The following is an 11369-nucleotide window of genomic DNA, read 5'->3' on the forward strand; positions in this document are numbered from 1 at the left end:
TGTGGTTAGGTGTGGATAGGTGTGGATGGGTGTGGGTAGGTGTGATGGGTGTGTGGTGTGGAAGGGTGCGGGTAAGGGTGGGTGGGTGTGGGTAGGCATGGATGGGTGTGGATAGGTGTGGAAAGGGATGGGTAGGTGTGGATGGGTGTGGGTAGATGTGGAGGGGTGTGGGCAGGTGTGGATGGGTGGAGGTAGATGTGGAAGGTTGTGGGTAGGTGTGGAAAGGTGTGGTTAATTGGGGATGGATGTGGGTAGTTGAGCATGTGTGTGGATAGGTATGGAAGGGTGTGGAAAGGTGTCGAAGATGTCGTTATGAGTCGATGACTGTAGGTGGGTATGAAGGGTGTGGGAAGGTGTGGATGGGTGTGAGTAGGTGTCGAAGTTAATGCGACGGTGTAGTGTAGCAGGGTGTGGGTAGGTGGGGATGGGTGTGGGTAGGTGGGGAAGGGTGTGGGTAGGTGTGGAAGGGTGTGGGTAGGTGTGGATGGGTGAGGGTAAGTGTGGAAGGGGATTAATAGGTATGGAAGGGGATGGGTAGGTGTGGATGGGTGTGGGTAGATCTGGAGGGATGTGGGCAGTTGTGGATGGGTGGTGATAGGTGTGGATTGGTGTGGATAGGTGTGAAAGGGCGTGGGTTGGTGTGGATCGGTGTGGATAGGTGTGGATCGGTGTGGATAGGTGTGGAAGGGTATGGTTAGGTGTGGATAGGTGTGGAAGGGTGTGGGTAGGTGTGGATTTGTGTGGGTGGGTATGAATGGGTAGGGTACTTGTGGAAGGGTGTGGGTAGGTGTGGAATGGTTTGGGTAGGTGCAGATGGGTAAGGGTAGGTGTGGAAGGGTGTGGGTAGGTGTGGATTGGTGTGGGTAGGTGTGGAAGGGTGTGGGTTGGTGTGGATTTGTGTGGGTGGGTATGGATGGGTGTGGGTAAGTGTGGATGGGTGAGGATAGGTGTGGAAGGGTGTGGGTAGGTGTGGATGGGTGAGGGTAGGTGTGGAAGGGTGTGGGTAGATGTGGATGGGTGTGGATAGGTGTGGAAAGGTGTGAGTAGGTCTGAAAGTGTGTGGATAGGTTTGGAAAAATGTGGATAGGTGTAGAAGGTTGTGGGTAGATGTGGTTGGGTGTGTGTAGGTGTGGAAGGTTGTGGGCAGGTGTGGATATATGTGGAAAGGTGGGGATAGGTGTTGAAGGGTGTAGCTATTTATGAAAGGGTGTGGGCAGGTGTGGATGGGTGTAATGGGGTGTGCGCAGGTATGGATGGGTGTGAGTAAGTGTGGATGGGTGTGGGTACATGTGGATGGATGTGGGTAGATGTAGATGGGTGGAAGTGGGTGCTCGTGGATGTAGATGGGTATAAACGGGTATGGGTGGATGCAGACAGGTGGAAGTGAGCACTAGTGGGTGTAGGTGGGTTTACACGTGTGTGTGTGGATGTAGATGGGTGGAAGTAGGTGTTAGTGGATGTGGGTGGGTTTACATAGGTGTGGGTGAATGTAGATAGATTGAAGTGGGTGTGGGTGAGTTTAAATGGGTATTGGTGGATGTAGATTGGTGGAAGTGGGTGTAGGTGGGTTTAAATTGGTGTGGGTAGATGTAGATGGGCAGAAGTGGGTGTAGGTGCGTGTAGGTGGTTATGGGTAATTGCAGGTGGGTAAAAGTGGGTATAAGTGGTTGTGGGTGGGTGTAGATGGGTATGACTGTGTATGGCTGATTCCGCTCCTACATGTATACTTAAACACAAGACTCTCTATCCACACTCACATAGGCACGACTGTCTATCCACACTCACTTACATGGGCACGACTGTCTATCCACACTCACATAGGCACGAGTGCCTATCCACACTCACTTACATAGGCACGACTGTCTATCCACACCCACTTTCATAGGTGCGACTGTCGATCCACACCCACTTACATAGGTGCGACTGTCTATCCACACCCACTCACATGGGCACGACTGTCTATCCACACCCATTTACATTGGCAAGACTGTCTATCCACACCCACCTACATACGCACCAACATTAACTCTATTATTCACGTATAATTTTAGTACAATATATATGTAGCAATAAAACTCCGAACACTGAAATTTTTTAGTAACGTGACTTTGCGCAATCAACCATTGCGGGTCCAACAGCTGACATATTGAGTTTGGTCTAGATTCCTCTGAGGAAGTTATTTTGGTCGCCCCTTTCAGCGTCAGGTGGTGAAATGTGGCTGGTTTTGAGCGTAGAGTTTTACAAGCTCTTGCCCTTGGATGACGTTTCATCCAGTCTCGAAAAATTTACCTTCAGGAGTTTGTATCCCTACTCAGTAACAATCCCTCTTCCCAGGACACACCCTCAAGCTCCCTTACATATACCAGCACCTTAACCCTTCATCTCGTTCTGTCATCCTCTCGTTCTCCCTCAGTCACCTCCCTTTCGTACACTCACAGTAAATCCCCCACGTTCCATTTGGCATTTGGTATCTCCTTTTCTTCCCAACCACCCCACCCTCATAAATATATCTAAACCTATTTAAACCTGCTCACATTCACCTACACCCATCCAGATCCACATTCAAATGCAGAAACCTACCGACACCCTTCTATAACCACCTACGTCGATTCATGCCCACCTACACCCAACCTCGGCCAAATACACCTACCCACACCTGGCAACACCCACCCACATCCACTTACGCAAGCCCATACCCACATCTACCCACAAACACCTCCACGTCCCCGGACACCTACCCACACCCAGTCTCATCCACCTACACCCAGCTACACCACACATAACCCACCCATACCCACCTACACCGACTTACATCCAGCCACACTTACTTAAGCCAAAACTGTGAGTGTTTTGCGTGTGACTGAGTGTGCGTTGCCATGGAGACCAACAGCAGCGACGTCCCAGTCGTCCTCTCTCCTCGGTGGCCAACATAAAAATGACGATATTTCCATTATTTTATCTTTCTGGACTGTTTCTCTGGTACAGGCGGGTGGATTTATGGATATTACAGTACTTTCATCACTTATATTTTGCCTTTGTAGCCAATAAACATTATTTAAGCCATTATAAAGTGCTGTACAGAGTTGCCAAGTAAATTAAGACTATGAGCTTCGTGCTTCTCTCGTAAATCATTGAAAAAAAAAAAAAAAGTTTCTAGTTTATGGCGATCTTAGGATTCACGGAGATAAAATATTTGTAACAACGCAAATACTTATGCGACTGCCCTTAATTCTATGATCTCTCATGTTGTAATAATTATATAAATTCGCAAATGCCTAGCACACTGAGATCTGGGAACTGTGTAGTGTTGGAAGACCTCGAGGTTTCGGACGAACTCAAAAACGCCTTTGGTCGAGCTGCTTCATTGCTTCAACTCGACGAGGTCAGATAACCTCCGTGTTTCAACTACACTCTTATATGACTTGATTTTCATTAACACAGTCACAACAGCACATCAGGAGGGTTAATTACTATATATTATCAGCGATAAATATCTCAAGCAGCGCTAAAAAACAGCCACTGTTCTGAATTTTGCTGCTGAAATTATGAAAGTAAAATTGGCAGTCTTTGGCATTCATGTTGGGCCAGGGAGACACACGCACGCAGAAATTACCAGAGTGATATCTTTGCGATCATTTTCCTTTAGAAGATAATTTTGTCTTATTCCTTGTATACGCAAACGGCCCATTCTATACCACCTTCAGGCGGAATCCCAGCCTCTAAAATACCTAATAATGATACAAAAGACAGCCGCAAAAAGTCCTTCAGCGAATTATTTACTTGCAAGGGTTTCTCTTCTTAGTATCACAACCTGACACACCAACAACTCCCTGAAAATGACGTCAGAATTAAAATAATTTTATCTTAGCGCCGTTCATCCATTTTGTAATATTATTATCAACTGATGTGACTAAAAAAACATAGTAATTTGTGTGTAGTTATGTAGTGCAGTTCAACCAGACATAAGGTGTACATTAGGACCATATTAGCTGACATGACTGATTAAGTTCCAGCAAAATATGACGTAATATTCATAAAATTTCTCGACCTTTACCTGTGTACAGAAGCCTTTTGTTTTTACTTGTATATCGCCTAAACACTTCACAACCAATCCAAGGTGAATATTTAGCTGGAAATACGTCCATACAGACTGATTACTGATACCGATTCACTTCTATAGATGAATATTTATCGTAAGAATCGTTAACATCATTTACGAATACGGCCCTACAACCCTCACACCCTCGCATCAACCCACACAGTTACCAGATCACAGGGTGTCTCAGGAAATTGCATGTTATAAAATTCAGTCAACCGAGAAACATAAATATCTCACAGAATGGTTTTAGATTATGACTGCTAAGACAGCACAGACGATATATGTAAGAGAAGCTAGCGCTCTTTAATATAGCGGTTTAATCTCGAACCGAGATCAGCGATCAAGGGTACTTTTACAGTTGGTAATATTTGTAAGCACGTCATTTTACCTTTAAATAACATTATTCAACTATACAGACAATAAATAAGTATTGTCGGTATTGTAATATCGGTACAGCCACCCGTCTGCACCAAAGAAACAGTCCTAAACGGTAAAATAGTGGAAATATCGTCATTTTTATGTCGGCCACCGAGACGAGAGGGTTGCTGCGAGGTCTCTCGTGTCGGCTGGGAAACAAATGGTCTCCATGGCAACGCAGACGCTGGACTGTATTATTGTTATTCATTTTCTATAGTGATTCATTCTGCATATAACCCTTCAGTATCTACTTGTATGATGCTGATACAAATAATTTCGGCATCAAAACAATATTAATGTCATAGAAGAGAACACTAAGCTGGAATACGAGAAATATATCGCTAAGGAAGAGGTGCGAGGGAAGAGGGTGGGTGTAAGTGGGTGTACGTGGGTGTGGGTAGGTGTTGGGGTTTATAAGTGGGTGGGAGGTAAGAGTGGGTGGGTGTAGGTGGATGTAGTTTGGCCTGAGTGGTTATGCAGTGAATGGGTGAAGTTAATTGTGAATGAATTCAGGTGGGTGTTGGTCTGATGAGGTCAGTGTAGGTAACTGTGAATGGATGTAGGTAGGCTTTGCTGAATCCGAGTGGCTGTGGTATTGGGTGGATGTATGTGGTTGTTGGTGGATGTATGTGGGTATGAATAGATGTACAGTATGTGGGCATGAGTGAATGTAGGTGCGTGTGTATGTGACTAGGTGAGTGTAAATGGATGTATGTGGGAGCTGGTAGAAGTATGTGGGTGTGGATGGATGGATGTAGGTGTGGGTGGATCTAGGTGGGTGTGGGTGGATGTAGACGGCAGTGGCGTAGATAAGGAGGGTACCTGGCCCCCCAGTCAGACCCTTGCTGCCCTCCCATTGGCCAATCACTGAAACTTCGCTTTATTTATAATGTGCATATTCTATAGCTACTCCCCTTCCCCCCCTTCGCCCTCTACCCCTCCATTTATCAAGACCTGGCTACGCCGCTGGTGGATGGATGTGACTTGGTGAAGATGAATGTGAGTGGCTGTGTGTAGATGAAGATGGGTGGGTAGACAATGGGTGGGTAGACAATGGGTGGGTAGGTAAAGATGGGTGGGTAGATGAAGATGGGTGGGAAGGTGACGGTAGGTGATGGGTGGCAGGTTTTGGGTGGGTAGGTGAAGATGAGTGGGACGATGATGGTAGGCGATGGGTGGGTAGGTGTTGGGTGGGTTGAAAATGGGTGTATGCATTGGCATGGCTGTCTATCCAAATTCACCAACATTTTATGCCCACAAGCACGACTTTCTATCCACTCTCACTTCCTGTGTATCAGTGGCCCTCCACATCCACCTACATGAAATGCTGAGTTTATATGTATATACAGTACTATACGCTGTAGTACGTATGTATGTATGTACATTATGGACCAGTATGTGTGTACTGTATGTATGTATAAAAAACGCTGCTTCCAGACATACCTTATTAACGAAGCTGTACACAACCAAGCCTTCAGATCCAGATTTGGGTACAGGTGATGACTGATGTCCTCTGTAGGGGTGCTGTGGCCGGCACCTGAGACGCTGGTAAGAGAATGTAAGTATAAATATTAGCAAATATTTACCCTCGCCTGACGAAGTGGCAGAGCCGGGGAGGGGGGCTGGGGACCCCCCAAACCAGACCCTTGGCCCCCTCCCTACTCTCCACTTTTGACATTTATGTTAACTCAATGTGTAAAGACTGATTGGTAATTCCCTCCCCCCCCCACAGATTAGCACTTGGCCCCACCTTGGCCCCCCCAGGTTAGGGCATGGCCCCAAATTGCCCCCCCCCCCAGATTAGGACATAGCCCTCCCCTGGCCCCCCCAGATTAAGACATGGTCACACCCTGGCCCCCATAGATTAGGACTTGGCTACATCTTGGCCCAGGACATAGCCCCAATTTGGCCCCACCAGATTAGGACAGCCACATCCTGGCCCCCCCAGATTAGGACTTGGCCCCACCTTGGCCCCACCCCTTTTGTGAAAGCCTGCTACGCCACTAGTGTGACGCTGCATACTATCAGCAGTGGCCCTGGGTAAAAGGCTTCTAAAAGACTTTATCCCCACTCAGCAACGACCCCTCTTGCCATTGCATGCCTAAACCTTCTCTTGAATTATCGCTCATCTTATCTGTCCAACTCGTTTTCGTTCATCGTTTCTTCCTCCTCATCCACCTCATGTCACCACACTCCTAGTCAGTCTCTCACTATGCACCTTACCCTTGGATTCCCTCTCCTCCACACAACCACTCCACACTTAAAAACACACACTCACAAACACTCAACTTCACCCACCCATACTCAGCCATTCACACCTACACCTAGCAATTCACACCAGTTACTATTAACACAAATCCTAACACCTATGCACCCCACACCCAACCACACCTATCCACACACACCTACACCTACCTTAATCTACAATCACTGAACTCATCCACGCCCAACTACACCCAGCCACGACCATTTACACCTACTTACACCCGTCCACACCGACCTACATTCATCCACGCCCACCTACAACCACGCACACTCACCCACACACACCTACACCCATCAACGACCATCCCAGCACACTTACACCCACCCACACCCATATACCCTCACCCACGCCGACGTACACCCATCACACCCCATCTACACCTACCCAAACCCACACACTCCTAAAACAGCAAATATTTTTTATATGCGAGTTGAGTCTGCGTTGCCATGGAAACCACTCGTTTTCCCGCCAACAGGAGCCGTACGTCCCTGTCATCCTCTCTCCTCGGTGGCCAACATAAAATTGACGATATTTCCATTATTTTATCTTTCTGGACTGTTTCTTCGGTACAGGCGGGTGGGTATATGGATATTACAATACTTACATCACTTATATTTTGCCATTGTAGCCAATAAAGATTATTTAAGCCAAAATAAAGAGCTGCACAGAGATACCAAGTAAATTAAGAATATTTTCCTCCTGCCCCGATCGTAATATATAAAAATAACTAAGGCTTCTAGTTGAGAGTGAGCTTAGAGTTCAGGGAGTTTAAATATTTGTAAGAACGCAAATACTCATGCGACGGACCTTATTTTTATGATCGCTCATGTTGTAATAATTATATAAATTCGTAAATGCCTAGCACACTGAGATCTGGGAACTGTATAATGTGGTGAGACTTCGAGGTTTCGGACGATCGCAAAAACGCCTTTGGTCGAGCTGCTTCAATGGGTCAACTCGACGAGGTTACCTGCGTGGTTCAACTACACTCTTATATGACTTTATATTCACTAACACAGTCACAACAGCACATCAGGAGGGTTAATTACTATATATTATCATCGATAAATACCTAAAGCAGAGCTAAAAAAACAGCCACAGTTCTGAATTTTGCTGCTGAAATTATGAAAGTAAAATTGGCAGTCTTTGGCATCCATGTTGGGCCAGGGAGACACACGCACGCAGAAATTACCAGAGCGATATCTTTGCGATTATTTTCCTTTAAGAGATAATTTTGTCCTATTCCTTGTATACGCAAACAGCCCATTCTATACCACTTTCAGGCGGAACACCAACCTTCAAAATTCCCTAATAATGATACCAAAGACAGCCACAAAAAGTCCTTCAGCGAATTATTCACTTGCAAGGATTTCTCTTCTTAGTATCACAACCTGACACATTTACCAACAACTCCCTGAAAATGACGTCAGAATTAAAATGATTTTACCTTAGCGCCGTTCATCCATTTTGTAATATTATTATCAACTGATGTGACTAAAAAACATAGTAATTTGTGTGTACTTATGTAGTGCAGTTCAACCAGACATCAGGTGTACATTAGGACCACATTAGCTGACATGACTGATTAAGTTCCAACAAAACATGACGTAATATTCATAAAAATTTCTCGACCTTTACCTGTGTGCAGAAGCCTTTTGTTTTCACTCGTATATCGCCCAAACACTTCACAACCAATCCAGGGGAAATGTTTAGCTGGAAATACGTCGATATAGACCGATTTCTGATACAGATTCACTTCTATAGACGAATTTTTATCGTAAGAAATGGTTAACATCATTTACGAATACGGCCCTACAACCCTCACAGCCTCGTATCAACCCACACAGTTACCAGATCACAGGGTGTCTCAGGAAACTGCATGTCATAAATTCAGTCAACCGAGAAACATAAATATCTCACAGAATGGTTTTAGATTATGACCGCTAAGACAGCACGGACGAAATATGTACGAGAAACCAGCGGTCTTTAATATAGCCGTTTAATCTCGAACCGAAATCAGACACCAACAGTAGTTTTACAGTTGGTAACATTGGCAAGCATATCATTTTAGCTTTAAGTAACGTTATTCAACTATACAGACAATAAATAAGTATTGTCGGTATTGTAATATCGGTACAGCCACCCGTCTGCATCAAAGAAACAGTCCTAAACGATAAATTAGTGTAAATATCGTCATTTTTATGTCGGCCACCAAGGTGGAAGGGTGGCCCGGATGTCACTCGTGCCGGCTGGGAAACAAATGGTTTCCATGGCAACGCAGACGCTGGAATGTATTATTGTTATACCTTTTCATTAGTGATTTATTCTGCACATAACCTTTCAGTATCTGCTGGTATGATATGGATACAAATAATTCCGGTATCAAAACAATAGCATAGAAGAGAACACTAACCTGAAATATGAGAAATATATCGTTAAGGAAGAGGTGCGAGGGAAGAGAGTGGGTGAAAGTGGGTGTACGTGGGAGTAAGCAGGTGTATAGGTTCTTAGGTGGATGTTGGATGGTGTAGGTTAGAATGGGTGGGTCTAGCTTGGTGCAGATTGGTCTGAGTGGTTACGCAGTGAATTAGTGTAGGCAATTGTGGGTGAGTTGACCAATTTTGGTGTAGGTGAGTGTAGGAGGCTTCTCTTTAGTGTACGTAAATATGATTGGGTGTAGGTGGGACTGAGTGTGCGTGGATAATTATGGATGACTGACGCTGCGCGTAGGTGGGTGCGGATGCATATATTTGGATGTGGGTGGCTAGGCTATCTGTCGGTGCACCTGTGCCTACACCCTGACTAGGTAAACTCTTTCGCCATTGTCTGTCAACTTGTACCTTTTCTTCTTGCTGGAAGTTTGCTCTCATTCAGCCAGTCCCAAAGAAGGGTGACCATTCCCAACCCTCTAACTAACGTCCAATTGCTTTAGCATCTTGTATTTCAAAAGTTTTCGAGTCAATTCTTAATAAAAAAATAAAATAAAATAAAGCAGCTCTCCTATCACAACCTTCTTTCTGATCGTCAGTACGGGTTCCGTCAGGGACGCTCCACCGGCGATCTTCTCACCTACATTTCAGACTCCTGGTCATCCTCCTTTCGGGACTTTGGCGAAAGCTTTGCCATTGCACTTGACATCTCAAGCGCTTTCGATCGAGTCTGGCATAAATCTTTAATTTCCAAACTGCCCTCTTACAGTTTCTATCCTTCTATCTGTCCCTTCATCGCTAGCTTCCTTTCTGGTCGTTCTATACCCGCTGTTGTAGACGGCCATCGTTCTTCTCCTAGATCTATCAACAGTGGTGTTCCTCAGGGCTCTGTCCTATCACCAACTCTCTTCCCTATATTCATCAATGACTTTCTAACTGTATATCTAACCCTATCCACTCATACGCTGATGACTCCACCCTTCATCTTTCTATTTGGTTCCCGCAACGCCCATCTCAGCAGTTACTTCAACAAACAAGGGATGAGGCTATGGCACACCTAATGTCTGACTTGGCTCGTATCTCTGACTGAGGTAAAAATAATCCGGTTGTTTTTAATGCATCTAAGACCCAGTTCTTACACCTATCAATCCGACAAAATCTTCCACAGGTATACCCACTAATGTTCAATAATATTCAGCTTAATCCTGCATCATTCTTGAACATGCTTGGGGTTTCATTTACTCGGGACTTATCCTGGAAAGATCATATTACATCTCTTGTAAAATCTGCTTCCAAGAGATTAGGTGTGCTAAGCCGACTCCGTTCCATCTTTAACAGAGGTTTCATCCGTCCCTGTGTGGAGTGCAACTCTCATGTGTGGGGAGGCTCCCCACATACAGCTCTTCTCAATAGGGTGGAGTCAAAGGCTTTTCGTCTCATTAACTCTCCTCCTCTTACTGACTCCCTTCAACCTCTGTTTCTTTGCCGCACTGTTGCATCTTTATCTCTTTTCTATCGCTACTTCGTATTGGTCACTGCTCCTCTGAACTGTCTGCATGCATTCCTCCACCTCTACGACGGGCGCGTAGCACCTGTCTAGTAGCAAACTCTCATCCCTTTTCTGTCCAATTCTCGAATGCAAGAGTTAACCGTTACTCCCAGTTCTACATTTATGCAACAGGTCAACTCTGGAACTGTCTCCCTCTGTCTGTATTTCCTGCTTCCTATGATCTCCAGTCTTTCAAACGCAGTGTGTCCAGGCATCTCGAAATGATCAGATCTTGAATCTGGCTCTCTTTTGTATTTTGTTTTTCTCTTGGAGGAAACTGTTATTGCGGGCTCATGGCCTTTGGTTCCTTCTTCCTCGCATTAAAAAAAAAGGCAGGTGTGGATGTGGATGGCAGTGGCGTAGCTACGGATGGTCCTGGGCCTCTTCACTGAGACAAATGGCCTTCACCCTCCCCCCCCGCCACTGATGTACATTTCATATTTTGGTTCATATAATGTGAGCTTTATTATATAGCAATGGGCCCCCTCTCAGATATTTGGCCACATCTTCTCTCCTTCCATCCCATTCCATTTGTCTAGACCTGTTTATCCCCACTGGTGAATGGATCTGATTTTATGAAGGTGAATGTGAGTGGTTGTGGGTAAGTGA

Source organism: Coenobita brevimanus, chromosome 61 (assembly GCF_032717465.1).
Source record: "Coenobita brevimanus isolate Jiangsu-jjx chromosome 61, ASM3271746v2, whole genome shotgun sequence".
Lineage (NCBI taxonomy): Eukaryota > Metazoa > Arthropoda > Malacostraca > Decapoda > Coenobitidae > Coenobita > Coenobita brevimanus.